The sequence below is a fragment of the Podarcis cretensis genome (assembly GCF_951804945.1).
Source record: "Podarcis cretensis genome assembly, chromosome: 16".
Lineage (NCBI taxonomy): Eukaryota > Metazoa > Chordata > Lepidosauria > Squamata > Lacertidae > Podarcis > Podarcis cretensis.
Window position 1 is genome coordinate 4,738,873 of NC_137186.1, and position 24,879 is coordinate 4,763,751.

The 24,879-nt window shown below is 47.0% G+C and overlaps 1 protein-coding gene and 2 long non-coding RNA genes across 5 annotated transcripts in view; 1 reads left to right on the top strand and 2 right to left on the bottom strand.

The window, feature by feature from the left end:
• LOC307205877 overlaps positions 1-24,879 on the bottom strand; it is a 278,382-nt gene that overhangs the window by 249,919 nt on the left and 3,584 nt on the right. The gene's annotated exons all lie outside the window — the stretch shown is intronic.
• The window catches only part of SEMA6C (semaphorin 6C), a 140,730-nt gene that overhangs the window by 102,667 nt on the left and 13,184 nt on the right, over positions 1-24,879 (bottom strand). The gene's annotated exons all lie outside the window — the stretch shown is intronic.
• LOC307205921 overlaps positions 16,119-24,879 on the top strand; it is a 102,080-nt gene continuing 93,319 nt past the window's right edge. The window contains exon 1 of the long non-coding RNA XR_013834195.1: positions 16,119-16,242. This is a non-coding gene — a long non-coding RNA (uncharacterized lncRNA). The remainder of the gene's footprint in view (positions 16,243-24,879) is intronic.

Genomic DNA, 24,879 nt, shown 5'->3' on the forward strand with positions numbered 1-24,879 from the left:
AATTAACAGGAAGGATTCGAAACCTGCGGGATCAGAGATTCTTAGAAGACTGGAGTAAATATATGAACTATTTGAAAAGCAATTGTGATGAACAGATTACGCTAGTTAGGACTGCAAGAAGTTCTGTAAAGTGGATTATTTTAAATACTGCAAGAAAGACTATGAAGAGAATTATAGTTGAGTACAATCAAATGTAATATAGAAATTAAGAAATGCAGAATAAGTGATAAAGAACGGAAAATCAACAGAGGTGTTGACGGAGGTCTAAAATATTGTATAAGATGAGAAGATATGTTGTATGACTGTTGGAACTGATAAGTGAGGGTGAAATGGGGAGAAGGAATATTCCACCTTGAGACCCTTGGAAGACAAAGGTGGTTTATAAATGCAATACAAAAAATAAAAAAGAGGGGAGTTTATGTCCTACATGAAAGGAGTCCATTCTCTTGTCTGGCCTAAAAACCTCCCAGCATTCAGCGCACGAGGTTTGATTTTATGAGAGATGGAGGAAAACCACGAAACAATGCCACGAATGGTTTTATAAGCTTGTATCTTGCCGTCTTTTGCATGCCTTTTCCCTAGACTAAATAAAGGGTCCCTAAAGCTGCAAACCTTTGTCTTTGACAGGCAAGTCAATCAAAAAATCACAACTTTGGGGCTTGTTTAAAAAAAGTTCAACCATTTTGGGGGTTTCCTAAAAAAACCAAAAACTCAACAAGTGGCAATCCTAGAAAATGGAGTGTTGGAAACAGAAGAAGTTTGATACCCTCCTTCGCACATTTACATAGATTTTGGACTGGCGTAGGGAGAAATGGAGGCAGTGAAAGATTTTACTTTCTTGGGCTCCATGATCACTGCAGATGGTGACAGCAGTCACGAAATTAAAATTGCTTCTTGGGAGAAAAGCAATGACAAACCTAGACAGCATCTTAAAAAGCAGAGACATCACCTTGCCGATAAAGGTCCGTACAGTAGTACCTCGGGTTACATACGCATCAGGTTACATACGCTTCAGGTTACAGACTTCACTAACCTCAGGTTAAGAACTTTGCTTCAGGATGAGAACAGAAATCATGCTCCGGCGGCGCAGCGGCAGCAGGAGGCCCCATTAGCTAAAGTGGTGCTTCAGGTTAAGAACAGTTTCAGGTTAAGAATGGACCTCTGGAACAAATTAAGTACTTAACATGAGGTACCACTGTATAGTTAAAGCTGTGGTTTTCCCAGTAGTGATGTATGGAAGTGAGAGCTGGACCATAAAGAAGGCTGATCGCCGAAGAATGGATGCTTTTGAATTCTGGTGCTGGAGGAGACTCTTGAGAGTCCCATGGACTGCAAGAAGATCAAACCTCTCCATTCTGAAGGAAATCAGCCCTGAGTGCTCACTGGAAGGTCAGATCCTGAAGCTGAGGCTCCAAGACTTTGGCCACCTCATGAGAAGAGAAGACCCCCTGGAAAAGACCCTGATGTTGGGAAAGATGGAGGGCACAAGGAGAAGGGGACGACGGAGGACGAGATGGTGGGACAGTGTTCTCGAAGCTACCAGCATGAGTTTGACCAAACTGCGGGAGGCAAATCAAAATGTTTATTCGGCTTTACGCCCATCATGAAACACAACACAACAAAACAAATCAAATAAAACAGTGGACTCGTACAAGCCACAAGTAGTATAACACAGTTCACAACTCACAAGGACAAATATCAGCCATTCATAAGAAAAGTTTAAGATTAAGATTAAAATTAAATAAATTTTGCACTACACTAAAATCAATATCTGATGTCGTTATAGAAAATTCTTATAACTATCAATAATCAGCTAACATTCCATTCCGTCTCTTGTACGAGAGGACGGCTGTTAGGAATTTAGCAACCTGTAGGGTAATATAAGGATCCACATCTTGAAGAACCCAGGCAAGCTGTAGGTCTACTGGTTTGTCAGCCATAGGTTGGATTATGGAGTTTAGTATGCTAGCACGGGCTGAACTGTACAAAGGGCAGATAAACATAACATGATATAGAGATTCAGATGTTTTCATTTCACAAGCACACGTTGAAGGGACTTGGCCCTTAGTGAATCTATGTCTCAGCACGTTTGTTGGAAAGACATTAAACCTAGCTCTAATGAAGGCATATCGGTGAGACGCGGCCATAAGCGATGTTAAGTAGGACGGAGTGCGGTAGATAGGGGTTATGCCGAAATTTAACGGCGAACAGGCTCCACCACCAGCTACGAAATTTTGGTATAGCTCCGCATCATCCAGCCTTTGATTTATACACCTTTTTGCCACATTTAGATCCAGTTTGAGCAATTCAGTGGGCGAGATCTCATAGGACTGCAATTTGGCAAGGATTTTTCCTGACCACAAATTTGTGAAGTCATCTCGCCACATGCATTGAATGAGATAGTGGTTCGGGAGTTTATGCCATAGGGATATCCAATAGATCAAAACTCTCCTCCATATAACTAACTCCACTGAGGAGATCGTCATTTCTAAGCGAATAGCCGCATTACTTATGCATGTTGGTAATTTTAAAAGTTGGCGTAAGAATTGGCTTTGAAGTGACTCTAATGGTGAGAGGTTTGCAAAGGCAGCCCTTAAAGGTGCAGCATAGGCCATTGTGGCCGTCACTTTGATGCTATACACTTTCAGGGCCGCAGGGATGAATAAGGCCCCCTCAGAGTAGAAAAAAACGAAGGAGGGAGTGTGATAGGGCTTTTGTCTTGTTTTGAAGATATTCAACATGCGCTTTCCACCCTAAATTATATTGAAAATAAATTCCTTCCTAGAAAAGACCCTGATGTTGGGAAAGATGGAGGGCACAAGGAGAAGGGGACGACAGAGGACGAAATGGTTGGACAGTGTTTTCGAAGTTACCAGCATGAGTTTGACCCAACTGCGGGAGGCAGTGGAAGACAGGAGTGCCTGGCGTGCTCTGGTCCAGGGGGTCACAAAGAGGCGGACACAACTAAACAACTAAAGAACAACAAGAAGAGAACACCCATTGGCGTACCGCATACTTGTTTATTCCCTTCTCTGTTTGCTTTTCAACAAGGCCCAGGTAAGAGGTGGGGGGGGGAGCCTGATACTCACCCCCACCACATCGAGGTGGGACATTAATTCCCTCTGGCGCCTGCGAGCCTTCCGCCTCCCCCCCCCCAATTCTGCCCCCGACCTTGAGGGGGAAAGTCCTTAAAACAAGGACTTAGTTCACAATCGAAGCAGCAAAAACAAGCGCTGTTTCTCCGCCGTCAACTTTCGCCTCCAGAACTTTTCGACCCAAGCACAGAAACAATGCGAGGTTTCTTTTTTTAAAAAAAAAAAAAGTTAAATGCGCCATCCATCAAAATTATAGACTTTGCGAGACAATGAAGAGGGGAAAAAAACAAAGGAGATGAAGGGAGAATTATTGACTTCCTAGATAAGGGGACAGGGAACAGTTGCCTGTGTAGGCCGTTCGGGTATTTCTGGACTACAACGTCCATTGTTCATGACCGGATCGAGAGAGGGCCACAGGTATTCTTTTATACCTTCATCAGGTTTTGTGAGTCTGGTCACAGATTCGCACAATCTCAACTTCAGGTTTCATTTTGTTTAAAAAACAAAAACAAAAAACACTCCCCCCCCAAAAAAATTTCTCCTGGCAAGCAACATATTTATTGCCTCTCCTTTTGCCCCATATATACATTTTTTGGGGGGGAGGGCAAATAAGTTCCCTCAATACAATGCATATTGGGAGTATGCATTTTCCCACAAATGCATGCATTCTTTTCCAAAAATCTTATGCATGTTTTTCAACAGAAGTGCCACAAACCTGCCCCCCCCCCCCCGAGAAGCTCAGGTTTCAAAGAAGAACTGGGTTTTGTGTTTGGGTATTGGTTCCTTCAACTGCGAATTGCAAATAATAATAATAATAATAATAATAATAATAATAATAATAATAAATAATAATAATAATAATAATAATAATAATAATAATAATAACCACATAAAGCGACCTCATTTTCTCCGTGGTCCCCACTGTTTAGTCCACAGAAAGGGCTACATCGGCCTTGGGATGTAGCAATCTACAGCTCCATCTCTTTGGAAGTCCAAAAACGCAGGCTCTTTTGACACCCTGTGCCAAGAAGTCTCTGCCCTGATGAGCATACAGTCTCAGGTCAGCCGGCAGAGAGAAATCAATGGAAACCTCATAAGAGTGTAAGAAGAAGCCTACTGGATCAGGCCATAGGATCACATTGGCTAACTAGATGCCTCTTCTGGGAAAGCAGCAAGCAGGATTCGAACTCGCATCCAGAAGCATCATTGCATCTGATTGTGGAGCAGAGCAGAGCCATTGCGGCTAGTCACCACCAACATCCCTCCTTCCTCCGTGAATTTGCCCAATCCTCTTCTAAAGCCATCTAGGCTTGTGGCCGTGGCCGCCTCCTGTGGCAGGGAGTTCCGCAGTCTAACAGTGAACCTCGTCTGCAGAGTTTGACAGCCTCTCCCTTCTTCCAGAGGGCGACAGCTGGGAGAAAACAGAGAGCCGCTTTCAAAACGCTCCGCTGGGCTCTCTCCCTGTCGCAGCGACTTTCCACCCCAGCCACCGTGGCACCGAGAGCTCAGCCTCAGCAAGGCCCCACGGACTCCATAAACAACAAGCCCTGGAGGATCTCGAATAGATTTCTGCCACCCAAAGCCAAAAGGGAAGAGGAAGAGGGAGGGGGAGAGTAAGAGCGATGAATCCTAAAGAGCAATTGTGGACGGGAGCCAATCTGATTCCTCAACAGGCCATATACTTCCTTGGGACGGACACAGTGGCGTAGCGTGGGGGGTGCAGGGGGGGCCGGCCGCACCGGGCGCAACATCTGGGGGTTAGGGAAATCCACGGGTTAGGGGGCGCAAATCCATGGGTTAGGGGGCGCAAATTACTTGCCTTGCCCCGGGTGCTGATAACCCACGCTACGCCACTGGACGGACAGAACTGCTTCTCCGTCGGAGAAAATAAAACAGTATTGTGGGAGCAAAAGGACGAAGGCTTTCTAACTGTTCTTGGGGTCACCAGGGATGGATGGCTCGGTCCATTTCTGTCCTCAGGCTCGCTCGTTTTCCCCAACCTTAAATTCTCCGCATTTCTTTGGAAGAATGGCAGGTGAAGATGATGGATTATATGGGACTGGCAGAAATGACCGGCAGAATCCGAGACCAGGGAAAAGAGTCGGTGGATGAAGATTGGAAGAAGTTCAAAGACTATTTGCAGAAATGTTGTAAAATTAATGAATGTTAGAATGATGTTGGACAGAAATTAAGTGGTTTCCAGGTGTAATGCTTAAGAAATATGAAAAATAAGGTTTAGAAATAAGTATAGACTAATGGTGAAGATTTGTTGAACCAACAATTTGAATTGGAATACAAGAATGGGAGGTATGAGGAGGTCTGGAAAATAAGTTAAAAGAAAATAAGTAATGGAAACTCTATGTGTTTTTTATAATTACTTTACTATTTTTGTATTTTTTCTGTATTTTTGCTATCTTTCTATTTTTTCTTTTCTTTTTCTTACTCTACACTCTATTATTTTTTGAAAACTTTAATAAATATTCTATAAAAAATAATAAAAAATTCTCCGCATTTCTGCAGTGATTTGCAATTAAAAAGAAAAGAAAAGTCCTCATGAATATTTGTCAGCCTCTCTGGGTGAATTTATCCTAAAATGCACCTCCTTTTGCATTTCTGCAAAGCCATTTCCCCCAGACAGAAAGCGTTTTTGGATGTTATCTTCACAGTTATATGCATCCTTAGGCACGCTTTCCCTCAGTACGTGGGTTTGAGGCAGGAGATTTTCCACTCTGCCCTACCTGGAGACGGCAGGCATCAAACCTGGGAGGTTCTGTGTGAAAAACAGGAGCTCTCCCACTGAACTACTGACATCCGCCGTACAAAAAAAGCAAGTTTCTGGTCCTCAGGGTTCTGAATAAAGAGCTGGTTTAAATGAGATCACAACACAGACTTGCTCCAAGGTAAAAGACTTCTGGGAATAAATTTATAATGAATTTAAAAAATTGATGAAATATATTTTTATGAAGAAACCAGAGGCCTTTCTCCTTAGAATAACAGGTTCTGAATTGCCCCAAAAAGATGTAAAAGTATTTTTGTATGCCACAACGGCTGCACGGATTTCACTAGCCAAAAAATGGAAAACACAAGAACTACCATCGGAAGAAGAATGGCAGATGAAGATGATGGAGTTTATGGAGCTGGCTGATCTCACCAGGAGAATCCGCGACCAGAAAGAAGAGGAACACCAAGAAGATTGGAAGAAATTTAAAGACGATCTGAATAAATATTGCAATATTATAGATATGTAATCACTTGAAAGAATCAATTAGGCCTAGGACTAAATTGGGGTTAAATAAATAAATAAGAATATGTACGATAAGAAAAGTTAGGAAATAGGATTATGGCTGTGACATGGTTTTATGAAATAATGATATTGGAAACTGCTACATATAATTACTAAGAAATTTAGATGGAAGAGATTTGAGGAAGTCAAATAATATGTTTATGCAGATGGATCTTAATTAAATAATTAACTGTCATTGTAGCGATGATTTGTTTTATTTTATGTTCTATATTCTCTTTTGTTTTTCTTTTTTCTATTCCTCTCTTTTTCTTTTATTATTGTTAATTTTTTTCTTTGGCTATGTTTATGTATGGAAAATAATAAATATTATTGTGAAAGCCAAAATAAATAAAATAAATGAGATCACAGCAAGCTGCGTTTTACTGAGTCAGACCACTGATCCATTAAGCCCAGGGGTGGTCTACACTGACTGGCAAGAGCGCTTCCTGAGATTTCAGGCAGAGGTCATTCCCAGTCCCTTGTGGAGCTGTCGAGATTTGAACCCAGGACCCTCTGTGTGTGAAACGAACCCTCTGCCACCGAGCTATGCCCCTTTCCCCGTATCTTAGCGAGATATCTCGCCTATCCCTGAGCTGCTAGATTACTCAATGCGAGGAAGGTGTTTTAGGAAGACCGACACCCATTTGCAACTCACATAGCCAGACACAGCCCCTCTGGCGCCATGTGCAGATCGGCATGCGTCAGGCGCGACGCGGCCGCCTCCAGCGCCCCGCATTGATTAATCTGTTAGCCGGACTGCTTGACAAATGGTGTCTTTCCACCTGCCAGCAGGCAAGGCTAAAGCAGGGAGCCGGGCGGCGGTGATTAATACGCAGCCAGGCACTAATTTGATTCACTTTGATCGGGGCAGCGGTCCAAAAGCATCCTTAGTCCGTCAGGCCCATCCTCTCCCCGCTGCCAGATAGAGGCAGATAGAGAGGGACGTGTGGAGAGAGAGAGAGAGAGGAAAAAAGAAAGAAAGAAAGAAAGAGAGAGAGAGAAAGACAGAGAGAGGGAGGTGTGGATAGATCACAGAAAGGCTTTCAAATCTGAAACTTGCTTTCCTGAAGCACAGAGGGTTGACCCCAGACAAACAACACAGGAAGCTGTCCTCTATCATCTTCTTCTTTTAAAAAATAATTTTTTATTTGATTTAAAAAATATAAACACACAACAAACGTCAATTCAAAATCCAAATACCGAGATTACTCTGAATCTCCTGACTTCCCCCCATTGCTTCTGTGGGTCCTAATACAAATAATTACAGCTGCATATCAATATTTTTCCACATATTTATTCTTCTAAATTGTCCATAGTTTCCATTAGGGGGCTAACCAGGTTGGGATAGCTGGGATAGCAGGCTTGTTGGTTTTTGAATGTCTTATGTAGAGTTTTTCAATTTCGTAGTTCTGTATGGGACAATGACAATAAAGATTATTGTATCGTATCGTACTTTGCAAGTGTGATTTAAATCCTGCCAGTGTTTTAACCTGCTTGCAGTGGTCTCGTATATACAGTAAAAATAAGATGTCCCCATTCTTTTTTTAAAAGGTTCTTGTCTTCTTGATTTCGGAGCTTCCCAGTTAGTTTTTGCCATTTCGGCCTAGTCCATCATCTTGGTTTGCCGATCTTCTCTGGTTGGGGTTGACTTTTCCTTCCATCTCTGAGCCAAGAGCATCCGTGTGGCTGTTGTCACACACATAAACAATCTTTTTGGGTCCTTTGAGATTCCCTCTTATCAGGCACCTATCTCACCTGTGTGAAGGGATATTGCACCTGCGCTAAGCGCATGAAATCAGGGTTGGCGTGAAGAAAGCCAATGGAGAGACGTTTTCTTCTCCCCCTCTCCTAACACCCGAACCCGTGGACATCCAAAGATGGAAGACGGGGGGGGGGGGGGGGGGAGGAACGACTTCTTCACACAGAGCAGAGTTGAACTGTGGAACTTACTGCCACAGGAAGGCAGCAATTTGGGATGGCTTTAAAAGCGGATGGGGCAAATTCGGATGTCAGTGGCTACTAGCCACGATGGCTGTCTCTGCTTCCGCAGTCAAAGGCAGCGATGCTTCTGAACATCAGTTGCTGGAAGCCACAGGATGGGAAAGAATTCTTTTTGTGCTCAGGTCCGGCTTGTGGGTTTCAACAGGAGACTGGCCTGATCCAGTAATCTCATGTTCTCATGGATTCACACTGGCTGCCTATTAGCCACTGGGACTTTTAAAAACTCCTGCTGGTTATATATAAATTCCTTTGAAAAATACTCTGGACCAGGTTACCTGAAAGAGGTGCTGGTTTTGACCTTTAAAGCCATTTGTGGCTTAGGGCCCTCGTATCTATGGGACTGCCTCTCCTGGTCTGCCACGCAGAGGAGCTTAAGGTCCATGAATAACCATAGTTTAGAGGTTCTGGGCCCTAAGGAAATCAGACTATCCTCCACCAGGGCCAGGGCCTTCTCAGTGATGGCTCCGACCTGATGGAATGCTCTGTCCCATGAGACTAAGGCCCTTCAGGATTTAACCTCCTTCCGCAGGGCCTGTAAGACAGAGCTATTCCGCCTGGCCTTTAATTTGAATTCAGCCTGCTCTGTTGTTCCCCTTCTCTTCCCTCCCCCTCCCCTTTTATGAAGATCACCCGCTCTGAGACCCACAGCTAATTCTCCCCTGGTCTCCTCGCTGGCCCAAATAGGACTAATTTAGCCAGCTAGCCCTGGTGATCATCTGATGTTTATTGGATGGATTTCCCCCCTAAAATGATTTTTGAATTCTGAATTTATTGTTGTTCACGTTTTATACTGTATTTTATGCTGGTTTTTTGTTGCATCAATTAAGTGTTTTAAATTTGTTGTTAGCCGCCCTGAGCCCAGTTTTCTGAACCAGGAAGGGCAGGGTATAAATAAAAGTTGTTTATTATTATTATTATTATTAAAGATCACCTTCTCTTCCACTGCCTGGGAAGGGCATGCAGATCATCAAATCGAACGCAGATCATTCTGCCACAGCCTTATCACTAACACAGAGGCAGGCTTTTTCCCTGGTGGCCCCCACCTTGTGGAATGCCCCCCCTACTGGAATATGAAAGGGTCCCATCAGCCTTGGCATCCCGCCAACTCTCAAATACGCACCTGCATAGACAAACATTCCCCTTATCTCTGCGCTCGTTTCAATTGCTGGTTTAACTCTCTTTAATTGTGCTGTTTTAATGGGCTTTGCTTTATCACACGTTTTAATTGTGAATGTTTTAACGTTTCGATGAAATTGTTTTATTGTGCATTTCAATTATCTGTGTTTTCGCAATCGGTTTTTATACTCCAAAACCGGTTAAAAGCCGTCTTGGCAATTAAGTCCCCAATACGGATGATGATGGTGATGATGATGGCAATAATACTAACACTAATATCAATATATCAATATCATCAATATTAATGAGTTGAGTTCTGGAGCTGCCCTTATCCTGAACTTTTATATGCCTTTAACCTGTCGTAGCTCAAAGGAGAAAATGGAAACAGTCCCCGGTCTATCTCTTGTGGATCGGGCAGCCACAGATCCTATAGCTAGATCTCCTAAACTCTGAGGATCTGCGCTTGCCTGAGAGCCCTGAGAAACGGGCTACCGACTCTCCTGAGGATTGTGAAAACCCCGCTGAGCGTTCATGGAGCCAATCTCCACATTCCTGCCACCTAGAATGAGACAGCAGCTTCGCTTAAGAACAGGGGTAAGGTGCCAGCACTAGAATGCCAGCCAACACTCTGCAGGGAAGTGAAAGGTCTGTTCAGGTGGGAAGTAAGTCATGCTTAAGAACGTGAAAGACTTCTGGGAAAAGATTTATAATGAATTGAAAAAAATGTTGAAATATACATTTATTAAGAAACCAGAAGCCTTTCTACTTGGAATAATAGGTTTGGAACTACCCAGGAAAGATGTTAGATTGTTTTTGTACGACTGCAGCTAGAATTTTGCTAGCCAAAAATTGGAAATTACAAGAAGTCCCAACAGTGGAGGAATGGCAGATGAAGATGATGGGCTTTTTGGAGCTAGCCGACCTGACCGGAAGAGTCCACGACCAGAAGGAGGAGGAGCACCAAGAGGAATGGAAGAAATTTAAGGATTATCTAGTTAAATATGTTAAGATAATTTAAATAGAATTACTTGTGAGTAACAGACTGGCCTAGGATTTAAATATGTGAAATTGTATCATATTATGGATAGAAGTCAAAATGGAAAGAAAGAAATATATTATTTGAACAAGTAAATTTTGTATTAAAATAATCTTGGAAAACTGCTACAATGAGCTATATGGAAACTCAGCTGGGGGATTTGAGTTAGTCACCCAGCAAGGTAACAAAAGTGGGACTATAACAGTTAGGATAAATGTTTGTTTGTTTTTTGATATTGTAATGTTTTGTTTGTTTGTTGTTATGCTTGCTATAAACTTGGAAAATCAATAAAAAATAATTGAAGAAGGAAAAAAAAAGAACGTAGGAACAAACCAAGAGCCCCAGGAATCGAGTCCAGCACGCTGTGGCCAACCACACGCCGGTGGAAACCTGCAAGCTGGATGTGAGCACAAGATCACAGACGACACCATCGCTTCAACCGGCAGGCTGCAGTGACCCAAGGCGGAGCTTGAACCCGGGTCCTCTGAGCCAGACCATAATGTTCCAGCTGTTGCACTGAGCCAGGCTGGTGCTGAGGCAACATGTTCCCCCTTGCTCGCAGCCAACAGCCGCTGTCCGTGGTCCTGAAACTCTCGCCCTTGAACTCTGACCCAGCACCCTTGGCCCTGTCCAGGATACTGACCTCCCTCCAGCGTGAAGCCAACTTGGGTAGTCCTGAGCTCCTGAATTCTGAGTCCTGAGTTCCTCCCTGTGATGGCCTGGGAATCGGATTCAGAGGCTGAACCTGAGGAATCCCAGCCTGCACAGCCCCACCTCCAGAACCAGCTGAGCCAGGGCTGGGGCCTGAGCCTGAAGGGTCCTCACCTGTGCTGGATCCTCAGGTGCAGACACCAGCTGAGTCTGCTCTGGCTCCTGAGGGAATGGAGGACCCATTGCCTGCAGGTCCCCCACTCTCAGCCCCGTCAGAGGAAGCTGAGGTTGCCTCTGGGTCCGGTAACCCTCCAGCCTCTCCTGAGCTGCAGAGGCTCAGGGCAGAGAGGCGGAGGGAACTAAGTTCCTGCAGGAGGAGTGCTCGCCTCCAGGCCAGGAGAGGCGAGTCACCTGTGGACCAGGGCCGCCCTATGCCTCGGGGCAGATAAAAGCCAGCCAGCCCCAGTCCCAGGTTGCGGGAGCAATGTTGTTGGTAGCCTGTTCCTGCCTGCACCCTGTCCTGCTCTTCTGCCAGAGTTCCTGACCTCACCCGACTCCCTGCCTTGGACCCAGCTTCAGCTTTGACGGACAGCCTCCATACTGCACCCTCGACCTCGGACTAGACTCGGACCTCGCCACACGGTTAACCCTCGGGACCAGCACACTCCCTCTTGTTGGGGTCTTCTTAGTGCAACGGAGGTCGCTGTGAATCAAATCAACTTTTTGGGTTGCACACAGACCAACAGCCGAGAAGCACAGAACATTGGGGGGGGGGGGTTAGAGAAGGAATTTGAGAAATTAATAATAATAATAATAATAATAATAATAATAATAATTTTTATATCCCGCCCTCCCCAGCTGAAGCCGGGCTCAGGGCGGCTAACAACAATAAAACAGTACAAAAGTACAGCACAAAAAAGAAAGAAGTGCTGGAAAGGTTTGCAGCAAATCAAGGAAAACTGGCTTTGGTTTGTTGTTGTTTAGTCATTTAGTCGTGTCTGACTCTTCGTGACCCCCTGGACCAGAGCACGCCAGGCACTCCTGTCTTCCACTGCCTCCCGCAGTTTGGTCAGACTCATGTTCGTAGCTTCATGAACACTGTCCCACCATCTCGTCCTCTGTCGTCCCCTTCTCCTTGTGCCCTCCATCTTTCCCAACATCAGGGTCTTTTCTAGGGAGTCTTCTCTTCTCATGAGGTGGCCAAAGTACTGGAGCCTCAGCTTCAGGATCTGTCCTTCCAGTGAGCACTCAGGGCTGATTTCCTTCAGAATGGAGAGGTTTGATCTTCTTGCAGTCCATGGGACTCTCCAGAGTCTCCTCCAGCACCAGAATTCAAAAGCATCCATTCTTTGGCGATCAGCCTTCTTTATGGTCCAGCTCTCACTTCCATACATCACTACTGGGAAAACCATGGCTTTAACTATACGGACCTTTGCTTTGGTTTAGATTTTTTAAATCTAAAAGGTGCGTTCTTCGGAATTTTGCAAAACCGTGAACCACACGAAAGGTACTCCCTGATGTTAATTTCATATTAAACTTCCTCGTTTTCAAGTGAAGATTTGGACAGATTTTTCTGAGCACTTGGGGTCCAAAGAAGGTAATTTAAAACAACTGTTGTGGAGACATTTCATTCTGAATCTTCTGGAGTCAGACAGAGGATAATAATAATAATAATAATAATAATAATAATAATAATAATTTTTATTTATACCCTGCCCTTCCCGGCCAGAGCCGGGCTCAGGGCAGATAACACCAATAAAATCACAGTAAAAACATAATAGGGGGAAGAGAAAAAACTAATTTAAAATACAGGTTAGAATGCAATTTAAAACGTAGCCTCATTTTAAACTTAGCCCTGACCCTGCCGGATTGGAGCAGCAGTCCACACGTGACACCTAGTCTCCTGCTTCCAACCGCGTGCAGCAAGCAAGAAGCAGGCTGCAAACAGGTGACTTTGGGGTGCGTGCCGTGGCAAGAATCAAGGGCACGCCAGCACAAAACATCTCTCAATGCCTCCAAGGTCACAAGATGCTCCCCAGCAAAAAACAGATAATGTGTCTGGCTGTTGCGTCTAAGTTTGCTGTATCTCTCTAAAAGCGAACAAGACCCTGCCAGGTTCCGCTTATCTCTTGTGCAAGGCTGGGGTGGTTTAATAACAGAAGCTGTTCCTGGAAGGTTAAGGACCGTGCGGCCATCACCCGGTCTCAAGGCTGCCTGGCGTTCCTGGAACTGCTCCAACTCTTCTCTCCCACTCTCTTCGGTTTGAGAAGCAGGGATTAAGCGCCCGTAATCACTCCCTAAACCAGCCAACAGGGCTTTTCCTGCTGTTGGGTCTGCAATCCCTCTGAGACATCCGAACGCAGCCCCACGTGGCATAAATTGAGGGGGCCCCGCTTCCCTCTAAGGCAGTGAAAACACACACATACACACATGCTTTCTGGCTTGCCAGAATAAATTTGGCAACACATCCGGGGGCCATTAGAGAGGAGAGGAGACCCCCGAAGAACTGGAAGTTCCAAGGAAGAACTTATGAAAAGTTTCCTGGATCAGGAAAGAGGCTCATCTAGTCTAGCATCTTATTCCCACAGATGCCGGTGGAAAACCAGGAAGCCGGACCCGGGCTAAAGAACACTCTCTGCTCCTGCAATTTCCAGAAACTGGGTTTCAGAAGTACTGTATTCCTGCTTCCAGAGCATAGCCAACATAGCTAGTCTATAGACTTAATCTCCCTCCATGAATTTGTCTCATCTTCTTCTGAAGCCACCACTGCGTCCTGTGGCAAGGAGTTCCACAGTTTAACTTTGCACTGCATGAAGAAGGGACTTTCTTTAGTGCAACTCGAATCTCCCAACAACCCTATAAGGATTAAGACAGGGGTCAGCAAACTTTTTCAGCAGAGGGCCAGTCCACTGTCCCTCAGACCTTGTGGGGGGACAGACTATATTTTGAAGGGGGGGAGAACAAATTCCTATGCCCCACAAATTCATTTTAAACAAAAGGACACATTCTACTCATGTAAAAACACCAGGCAGGCCCCACAAAATCCAGAGATGCATTTAAAACAAAAGGACAAATTCTACTCATGTAAAAACATGCTGATTCCTGGACCATCCATGGGCCGGATTTAGAAGGCGATGGGGCCGGATCCAGCCCCCGGGCCTTAGTTGGCCTACCCATGGATTAAGAGTAGACATATTTCAAGGCACTTCGCTTCCAAGCGGCCCATGACAGTTCTTATTCCACTCCCAAAATCCTGCCTCGAAATTATGCCCCACTACACAAGGAATGGACTCCGAAGCTGTGACGTGGGCCGGAGTTTTCCCCCAGCACTTCATGAATTCTCCCTCACCGCAGAAAATGTTCTGTTTCGCGAGTTCTTTAGTCAGGACCCTGGCTGGGCGCCAACTGCCTAGGCGATAGCAAGGCCGAAAACTGGCAAGCGTCAAAGCTTTGGTTTACTAAATGCAAACAAAAAACCCAGAGAGGGTCCATTGGATGACCGCTCTCTGGGGCACCGGACCCCTCACTTATATTGGGAAATTCCCTACTTTCCAGTAACGCCCTTGAGGACTAGCACCTTGCCTAGTGGGTCCGCGTCAATGTGATTCCTATTGGCATGTGCAAAGGTCCATATAGTTAAAGCTATAGTTTTCCCAGTGGTGAGAGCTGGACCATAAAGAAGGCTGATTGCCGAAGAATGGATGCTTTTGAATTCTGGTGCTGGAGGAGACTCTTGAGAGTCCCATGGACTGCAAGAAGATCCAACCTCTCCATTCTGAAGGAAATCAGCCCTGAGTGCTCACTGGAAGGACAGATCCTGAAGCTGAGGCTCCAAGACTTTGGCCACCTTATGAGAAGAGAAGACACCCTGGGAAAGACCCTGATGTTGGGGAAGATGGAGGGCACAAGGAGAAGGGGACGACAGAGGACGAGATGGTGGGACAGTGTTCTTGAAGCTACATGAGTTTGACCAAACTGCGGGAGGCAGAGGAAGACAGGAGGGCCTGGCGTGCTCTGGTCCAGGGAGTCATGAAGAGGTGGACACGACTAAACAACAATAACAACTGAAAGCCAGCCACAACCGTCTTCTTGTCGCTGTTTTTTTAAACAGGAAATCATCCAAATTATCCAGAAACGGAAGAAATTGAGGCCAACATCCCACAGCGAGAGCATTTCGCTGTAGTGACACCCACTCCTCTCCAGGGCGCTCCACCCGTGCCCCCCCCCCCAGCTTAGAAGGAAAAAAAGAATGTGTCTAAACAGCTTTAGCTGGTTCCCCAGCTCAGGGCTGGGTATAAATCACAGAGGAACAGATGTCAGATATCATCGGCTTTACAAATCAACCTCCTTCTCCTGCTAAGATATTGGGATTCGGGAAGGGGGTGGGGAATCAGAAAGGAGTGTTGGGTGGGTGGGGAGACCTGGCCTGAACAGAGCCCCCCTCCTTCCAGCACCAAAAACACCTGCTTCAAATGTCCAGAACCGGAACTGGCCAGCTTCTCTTACACCTGGGGGGACATCAATTTGGATCAGTCAGCTCTTTGTACTTTATCCAGAGGCAGATCTAGCTCAGGACTGTCAGCATGGTGGGGGTTGGGGTCAGGATGCTTTTATTTGTCATTATGGTATTCATTTTTGTGCCTTTCTATTGCAAACCATAGTTAAAGCTATGGTTTTCCCAGTAGTAATAATAATATTTATACCCCGCCCATCTGGCTGGGTTTCCCCAGCCACTCTGGGCAGCTTCCACAAAGACCAAAAATACAAAAATAGTGATGTATGGAAGTAAGAGCTGGACCATAAAGAAGGCTGATCGCCGAAGAATGGATGCTTTTGAATTCTGGTGCTGGAGGAGACTGCATGGACTGCAAGAAGATCAAACCTCTCCATTCTGAAGGAAATCAGCCCTGAGTGCTCACTGAAAGGACAGATCCTGAAGCTGAGGCTCCAAGACTTTGGCCACCTCATGAGAAGAGAAGACTCCCTGGAAAAGACCCTGATGTTGGGAAAGATGGAGGGCACAAGGAGAAGGGGACGACAGAGGACGAGATGGTGGGACAGTGTTCTCGAAGCTACCAGCATGAGTTTGACCAAACTGCAGGAGGCAGTGGAAGACAGGACGGCCTGGTGTGCTCTGGTCCAGGGGGTCACGAAGAGGCAGACACAACTAAACGACTAAACAACAACAAATTGCAAATCACCCTGCGATCTTCGGATGAAGGGAGGGGAGGTATGGAAATTTAATAAACAAATAAAAAATAAACACGGACTGGCAGCAATTCTCCAGGGCTTGAGTCAAGCCTGACCTGGAAACAGCAGGCATTGAATATAAAACTTTTGCGTGTGATGCAAATGCTCTACTGCTGAGCTCTGGAGCTTTGTAAAAGTAAAGTAAGGTTCTAGTCCTCATGGTCCCAAGAAAAGGGCTGGTTTCAATAAGGACACTGGAAGCTGCCTTGTACAGAGCCAGGCAATTGTTGCATCTGGAGATGTTGGAGATGCATCTGGAGATCCAGTGTGTGGCGTTTTGGGATGCCCTTTCTAACTTATTTTTTAAAGGGTTAAATCTAGTTTTGGAGGTTCAACAGGGGTAGCCTATATCCTCCAGATGGGGATGGCAACATCTGCAAAACTGTATGTTAGTTATCCTGGGGCAAAACATTATTTCCCCCTTCAATTTATATCCTTGCCCTTCTTCCCAAAGAAGTCCAGGGCAGCAAATAACCAAATTATTATTATTATTATTTAAAAAACAACTTTGAAAATGATTCCAGCACAGATGCACTTTAAAAATCAGACATCCGCTGTTTCTTTCAGAATTATTTTTTTTCTCGTTTTCCTCCTCTAAAAACTAGGCGCGTCTTATGGTCAGGTGCGTCTTATGGAGCAATAGAGGAGGAGGAGCAGGAGACTACTAGTCACAATGGTTCTGTTCTTCCTCCATGGTTGGAGGCAGTAAATGTTCCTGGATCCCAATTTCTGGAAGCCACAGGAGAGGAGAGGGCTCTGGTGCACGGATCCTGCTCACAGGCTTCTCATTCAGGCATCTGGTCGGCCACTGTGACTTGATGGGCGATTGGCCAGATCCAGCAGAACTCTTCCTATGCTCTTATGTCAATATTTCAGGGCATTTTTTTAGGCCTTCAGTTGCTTTAAATCGTTTTGCGAACGGATTGCAAGGAAGCCCAGTAACTCAACCCCTGGGAACTGCCAGATAAGAGATTTGGGCTGAGATTCCTCCTTTTGTCCAGGGAGCAGAGTTACTCGCTCGGTCAGAAAGTGACCCTTACTGGTCTAACCAGACAGCCTTATCCCACTGCAAAACAGGAGGGTGCGTTTCGCAAGGCAAAACCCGGCAAAAAGCTCGTCAGATAAAACCCGCAAGCGAGCCAGAGACGGCTGCAAAAAACGACAGCTCGAAAGCATTGCAGCTGCAATTTGTTATGGATTAATAAGATATAGCTGCAATTAACACAACATAAATAGAAGCAGGAGTACTGTACTGAGGGTGCCCAGACAAGGAAGGGAAAGAGACGGGTTCAAACGTCCCCTCCATCATGAAGAGCTGCTAGATGTCCTTAGGCCTTGGATCCTTTTCCCTCATGAAGGGCTGGTTTCTCTCTGGGAAAAGCTTTCGGAGGCCACATGCTGGCGGTGGGAGGAGCTAGTTGCAAAACAGGCGGAGCACCGTTCTACTAAATTCACCTTTAAATTGACGTAGGCTAGTTTCTTGAGAGTCCCATGGACTGCAAGAAGATCCAACCTCTCCATTCTGAAGGAAATCAGCCCTGAGTGCTCACTGGAAGGACAGATCCTGAAGCTGAGGCTCCAAGACTTTGGCCACCTCATGAGAAGAGAAGACTCCCTGGAAACCAAGACCCTGATGTTGGGAAAGATGGCGGGCACAAGGAGAAGGGGATGACAGAGGATGAGATGGTGGGACAGTGTTCTCAAAGCTACCGGCATGAGTTTGACCAAACTGCGGGAGGCAGTGGAAGACAGGAGGGCCTGGCATGCTCTGGTCCAGGGGGTCACAAAGAGGCGGACATGACTAAACGATTAAAACAACAACAAAGTTTCTACACACCCCTCTAAACCCTCCATCCAGCAACCCAGAGGCCCCAGAGGGCCAGAAAGAGAGTTTGGGAGGGCCGCCTCCATCTCTGAGGTTCCCTACTCCAGCATCATAAAGTTTCCCAATGGGAATTTGCCCAGAAAACCTCCATCCTTGATCCGTCGCTCAGCAGTCGAGCCGTGCGTGCAGAAGATAACCTAGATTCAACCCGTTGGGTCTCCAGTTAAGAAAATTCTGGGATGTCGAGAATGAGAACGACCCTCTTCTGCCTGCCCCCACTCTGAGACCACAGAGCAGCTGCTGCCAGCCAGAGTAGGGAGGTGGGGCTATACACACCGATTCGGGATAAGCAAGGATAATGGATTCAACCAAGAGGTCACGAATCAGAGTTGGTGGTTTCCCCATCCCTCGCCTTCCTGCATTCTTGCTTCTACAGGGGTCTCCTGCATGAGATGGGGGGTTTCAGTTACACATTGCCAAAACACACACACACACACAGAGAGAAATGCATTCCCTTCCCTCCCCCAAAAAGACAAAAGACGACCCATCTGCGTGAAATAGGCACCAGCTAATTAATATGCACGGATGCAAATTGAGAAATAATCACTGTAATTTTGCCCGGAATACAATGCATCTCGCCACAGGGAAGGAGACTGCGGCCAGGTGACCTGCGGGCGCCAACTCAGCTGGCAGCCCAGGTGCGGAGGAATTGTGGGTGGGCAGCTGCAAGACGCCTTGCCCCCCCCCCCCCCCCGTTTCCCTTCTCAGGGTTCTTAATCCTTAAAGGGGGGGGGCGGGTTGGATGGGACAACTCTTTGGACAGAGGGGGGCTGCCGAGAAAGGGCTGTCCTCTAAAACAGTCATTCAGAGAGAGGGATGCCCACTCGGGGGTGGGCAAAATATCTGAAGGAAAAGGGTTAGCGGAATACGACAGCTCCACACACACACCCCCGCCGAAAATGAATGAAAGAGGACATCCATTTGCATTATATTTGTACGGTCTAATTTACAGGCAGGGATGAAAATTGAGAAACAATGGATGCTATTTGAAAGGAAAATTCAGCACGTCTCGCTACAGTGGGGAGAGCAGAGATCAGTTCTGCTGGGCAGGTGTAGACTGTGGAAGGGAAACTTAACAATAATTAATATTAATGTTAACAACAACAACTGGACTAGGACTAAGAAGACCTTCAAGTAGAGGACTGTTGAGTAGTGCCCAAGCACCGTGCAAAGTCCTAACCGCGGGTGGCGTGCTGAATCTTTTAACTCAGACAGGAAAGTCTTTCAAAGACAAGGTGCCTTCAAATAGCGAAAGAGAGATCTGGGTTTCGCAAAGAGGAACCTTTTTCCAACTCCTGGCATTTCAGCACAGTTCTTCCGCATTAGGACTACATACGGAAGAGAAATTGGTTTGAGTCTGCAATCTGAAGGTGATCCTACCTAACTTGTACTTTTCGATACAATATGAGAACCAAAAACACGGCCATTTGTTGACGTCTGCCCTCCTCTGAATTTTGCAGTGGGATTCCCCAATGGGGGAAAATAAATGTTCATAGAAAGTGCATATTAGCGCAAAGCATGCATACAAATGCGTATTATTTGTGCAACCAACATACAGAAATAGTCATATTGGGGGAAAGGGCAAAACTGCATAGGCTGGGTATAGGAGCCAACTCCAAGGGGCCAAGGTCTCTTCACTCCCCCTTGAGGGGACTTATCCCCTCCCCCCACCCCAGTTGATGGGTATTGCCATTCAAATGGCCTCTTGCAATCAGTTATGTGGGGCAGAGCTTACATCCCACCCCAGTATTTAATTCAAGGTGGCACCCCTGACGTTGGGTAAAATTGCATTCAAACTGTTCAGGTAAATTTGCACTGGGATGTGGATGAATTTTCATGAGGACTTTTTTTTTTTAAAAAAAAAAAGAGAAGTGAATTGATGTGGATAAACGAGGAACAGAAATGAACTGGTATGATGCTCTCTAGCTAGTTCATGGTTGAAAAGAAGTGTGTGTGTTTGTGTGTGTGTGTGTGAGAGAGAGAGAGAGAGAGAGAGAAAGAGAGAGAGAAAGAGAGAGAGAGAGAGAAAGAAAGAAAGAAAGAGAGAGAGAGAGAGAGAGAAAGAAAGAAAGAAAGAAAGAAAGAAAGAAACAGACTGTGTGTGAATGAGACAGAAGAGGGACAGACAGATACAGCTCAATCAATCTTGTTTGTCTGAGAGAGAAAGAGACAATGTGTCTTTGAGAGGATCAGTGTGTGTGAGAGAGATTTGTGAATGAGTGAGTGAGTGAGTGAGTGAGATAGAGAGAGAGAGAGAAGGAACACAAGAGAACCCATCACTCCTAGTTTCCCTGTCCTCATCCTATTGTCCTTCGAAGAAAAAACACTCCCCACAACCCGCACGATGCTTTGTTGGCCTTGCCGATGGAGGGTACCCCCCCCCAAACTGCGGCCTCCCAGCATCCCAGGCAAGCCGTCCTGAGAGTCATGGGAAGGGCCGGAGGTCCGGCGGCTGAGGCTGACCCTGCCATACTTTTGTCCCGCTGTTGCGTCCTTCTCCAGGCCCTCCGGGGAACTGCCGGCACAGAGCCTCCGTCCCAAGGGGACCGGGCGCAGGACTTTTCTGGGAACTGCTGCGTCCCCAACAGCTGTTCCGGGAACCTCGGAGCTGCAAACTTTGCACCCTGCGCGCATCGGCACGTTCCAAAGTTTCCGAGTGTGGGAAAAACGGATCCTGGCATCTCCCAGGCAATCTGGGACACCTCGGGAGGAAAGCAGAAGGGGGTCTGTGCGTGCTTGTTTGCGTTTCTGGCACATAAAACCTGGCCAAATGTATATCACTGATCAGAGTTCCACACACACACACACACATACACACCCCTCCAGATCTGAAACGCAGAGGTCTGCTTGTTTATTGTTTCTTGGCTTCATGCATTCATTGCTCTGAGTCGTACATCACCTTGCCAACAAAGGTCCGTATAGTTAAAGCCATGGTTTTCCCAGTAGTGATGTATGGGAGTGAGAGCTGAATCACCGAAGAATTGATGCTTTTGAATTCTGGTGCTGGAGGAGACTCTCGAGAGTCCCATGGACTGCAAGAAGATCCAACCTCTCCATTCTGAAGGAAATCAGCCCTGAGTGTTCACTGGAAGCTGTGGCTCCAAGACTTTGGCCACCTCATGAGAAGAGAAGACTCCCTGGAAAAGACCCTGATGCTGGGAAAGATGGAGGGCACAGGGAGAAGGGGGTGACAGAGGACAAGATGGTGGGACAGTGTTCTCAAAGCTACCAGCATGAGTTTGACCAAACTGCGGGAGGCAGTGGAAGACAGGAGTGCCTGGTGTGTTCTGGTCCAGGGGGTCACGAAGAGTCGGACACGACTAAGCGACTAAACAACAACAAGTTTCAGAAGGGACCCGACGGGTCATCTAGCTCAAACCCCTGCTTTCGGTAAAAAGCAACTAAGAAGTATCTTCACTTCATCACTATCATCACTGTCATATACAGTGGCGTAGCTTGGGGGGTGCCAGGGGTGCCGGCCGCACCGGGCGCAACATCTGGGGGGGCGCGAGTCCAGAGGGAAGGGACAAGTTCCTTTCTCCGCCGGGCTCCCCGCCGCCACCGCCAACGCCAGCCTTGCGCCCTAGCGCGCGCGTGCCCCCCCGTCGCCGCCGCTGCGGCTGCGCTCCACTCACTGCTCGCAGGAGGAGCAGCCGCTGCACCAGCGCCGACGCTGCCACCAACGCCTGGCCGGGCACAGGCAGCCTCCGCACCCCGCCGCCACCGCCATCCCCTCGGCCCAGCCACAGGCGGCGGCTGCTTCTGCCGACTGGGAGGGAGGAGAGCTCCGAGGGGCCTCGCCGCGCCATGCTCTCCCCAAAACCCTCCGAGAGGAAGCCGGCGGGCGGGCGAGGGTCTCCCGGCAGAAGGGGGCGCCGCTGGCTCCACCTCTCAGCGCAAGTCTCAGCCGCGGGGGGGGGGGGGGTCGGGCGAGGATGGAGCACAGTTACTCCATTCAGGACCAGGGAGTCCACCCCCCCACCCGCCCCCTGTCCCCACAAAACAGTTCTTCAGCCTTGTCGGGATTCAACGTGGTGTGTTTGTGTAGGTACCTCACCACGTGATGTGCCAAACCACCTGTATTTTATTCACAAAACCAGAGGTAAAAAAATGAGGCTTCAAAGGGGCAGTTGAACCAGGCTGTTTCCGGCACGGATCAGGCCCTTCCTCCTGGCTGCCCCCTCCTCACGTCGCCACACATCCCAAGACCTACAGGCCACTTGGAGCTGGAGGACCTGATGAGCAAGCTATCTAATTTTATTATTTCCCATATTAGAGGAAACCTCAGCTACACCCCACAGTCTGTTTTCTACATCCAAGAACCAGAGGGGATTTCCTTTCTCCCTCAATGGTGTGAAGGAGCCTCCGCACACCAGAGAGTCTGCTTTTATAGGAAGAGTTTAGGCGCATGCACAACATCGTCCTGTAATAATCGCCTTTCCTTAAAGTTATACATGACCCATCTGGGCAAAAGCGAAAGGGGAGTGAGTGGAAGGTGCGGGGAGAAGAAGAGGCAGAAAATATTCCCATAAAAAAGGCATCATGAATACTCTCGAGGGATTACTCAGCCTTTCTACGAAGACCGGCGGGTAATTTCGGAGAAGGAAGTCGCCCAGCCCCAGAATTGCCCAGAAGATTTTTGAGATTTAAAAACTATCCAACAAAAAGTAGCTATTGGGGGCTGTTCCCAGGCCCAGGCAGGAAGTCAACAGTGGCTCATTTGGTGATCCACAGGCCAAGAGGCTTTATTTATTCATTTTTGACAGTTCCTCTACCACTTTATGACTCTATAATCGGTTTAACTTCCCATTAGTGATGTATGGAAGTGAAAGCTGGACCATAAAGAAGGCTGATTGCCGAAGAATGGATGCTTTTGAATTCTGGTGCTGGAGGAGACTCTTGAGAGTCCCATGGACTGCAAGAAGATCAGACCTCTCCATTCTGAAGGAAATCAGCCCTGAGTGCTCACTGGAAGGACAGATCCTGAAGCTGAGGCTCCAAGACTTTGGCCCCCTCATGAGAAGAGAAGACTCTCTGTAAAAGACCCTGATGTTGGGAAAGATGGAGGGCACAAGGAGAAGGGGACAACAGAGGACGAGATGGTGGGACAGTGTTCTTGAAGCTACGAACATGAGTTTGACCAAACTGCGGGAGGCAGTGGAAGACAGGAGTGCCTGGCATGCTCTGGTCCATGGGGTCACGAAGAGGCGGACACGACTAAATGACTAAACAACAACAAAAATCGGTTTACAAGGAACTCGAGACCATAGGAACTAATTCGGTTAAAATCCGGGAAGCGCCCCAGCAGGCCCTGAGTGCGAGAGCAGCCCGCTCCCCACCTCTGTTTTCCAAGCCTTTCAGCTTACCCAACCCATCATAGCTATGCTGAGGCCAGAGATCAAAGAGTCATAGATTGGAAGGTACCCCAAGGGTCATGTAGTCCAACCCGCCCAGTGCAGATTTCGAACCCACAACCCTGGGATTAAGATTCTCATCCTCCACCGACTACCATCCCGACTGTGGCCTGCGCCTCAGGCCCAGCGCTCTCCCTCTCTCCCACAGCCAGAGTCCTCTTTAATTGGGAATTCAAGCCACGTGGCGGCGGCAGACGCCGATTCAATTTCTCCCCTCAGTCACCTTTTTAATAAAATTATGATGAACAATCCGAGGCCTTAAAATAGAAAGCGAGGAAGGAGAGGGAGAGGGAAGAGAGAGAGGTGCCTTCTTTTTCACCAAACCGTTCCACAATACTTCTTTTTGGGGAGTAAGTGTAAGAGAATTTACCCTTCGATTCTACCCCCCCCCCTTCCACAATCTCAGCAGACTAACTCTGCAAAGGCTAGGGAGAGGCGAAATATTGAGGGGAGAGAGAGCAATCACCAGCTGAGAAAGGCCACCCCCACTTTAAAATAAAAATAATAATACTAAAAGCTTCCTCATAAGCTTCACTTTGCCTTTGGCTCCTTTTCCTCTTCCCGGTGGGATATTCGTCTGGCTTGATTAGCAATTAACGATGCAGAAATCAGCTGTCACTCGTTAACAGCACAACTGGAATGAGCCAGTTGAGATGTTCCCTTCTACACACCAGCTTATTTGTAATTATTTTTGAAAGTAAAAAATAAAAAATGGCTTCCACAGTGAGCCTTGCTGGCATCGAACACCACCCACCTCCCTCCTGCTGCTGCCTGCTCCCACAAACTGGGCCATGATCCGAACTCAGGATCTTTGCTCCCAAGAAAGGTGTCGGGTTTGGAGAACAACTCTGTTCCCGAGTGACCCTAGAACATGTGCAGAGGACGGCGGGCCAAGATGACTGAGGCTCTGGAAGCCACGCCTGATGAGGAATGGTTGAAGGGTGGAGGGGTGCTTAGCCTGGAGAAGACAGAGAGGTGATAAGATGGCCATCTTCAAATATCTCGAGTAGAAGATGGAGCAAGCTAGTTTCCTCCAGCTCCAGAGGGCAGGACTTGAACCCAGGTTACAAGAAAGGAGATTCCAGCTAAACACCAGGAAGAACTTTCTGAGGGTAAGAGCTGTGTGACGGTGGAACGGTCTCTCATGA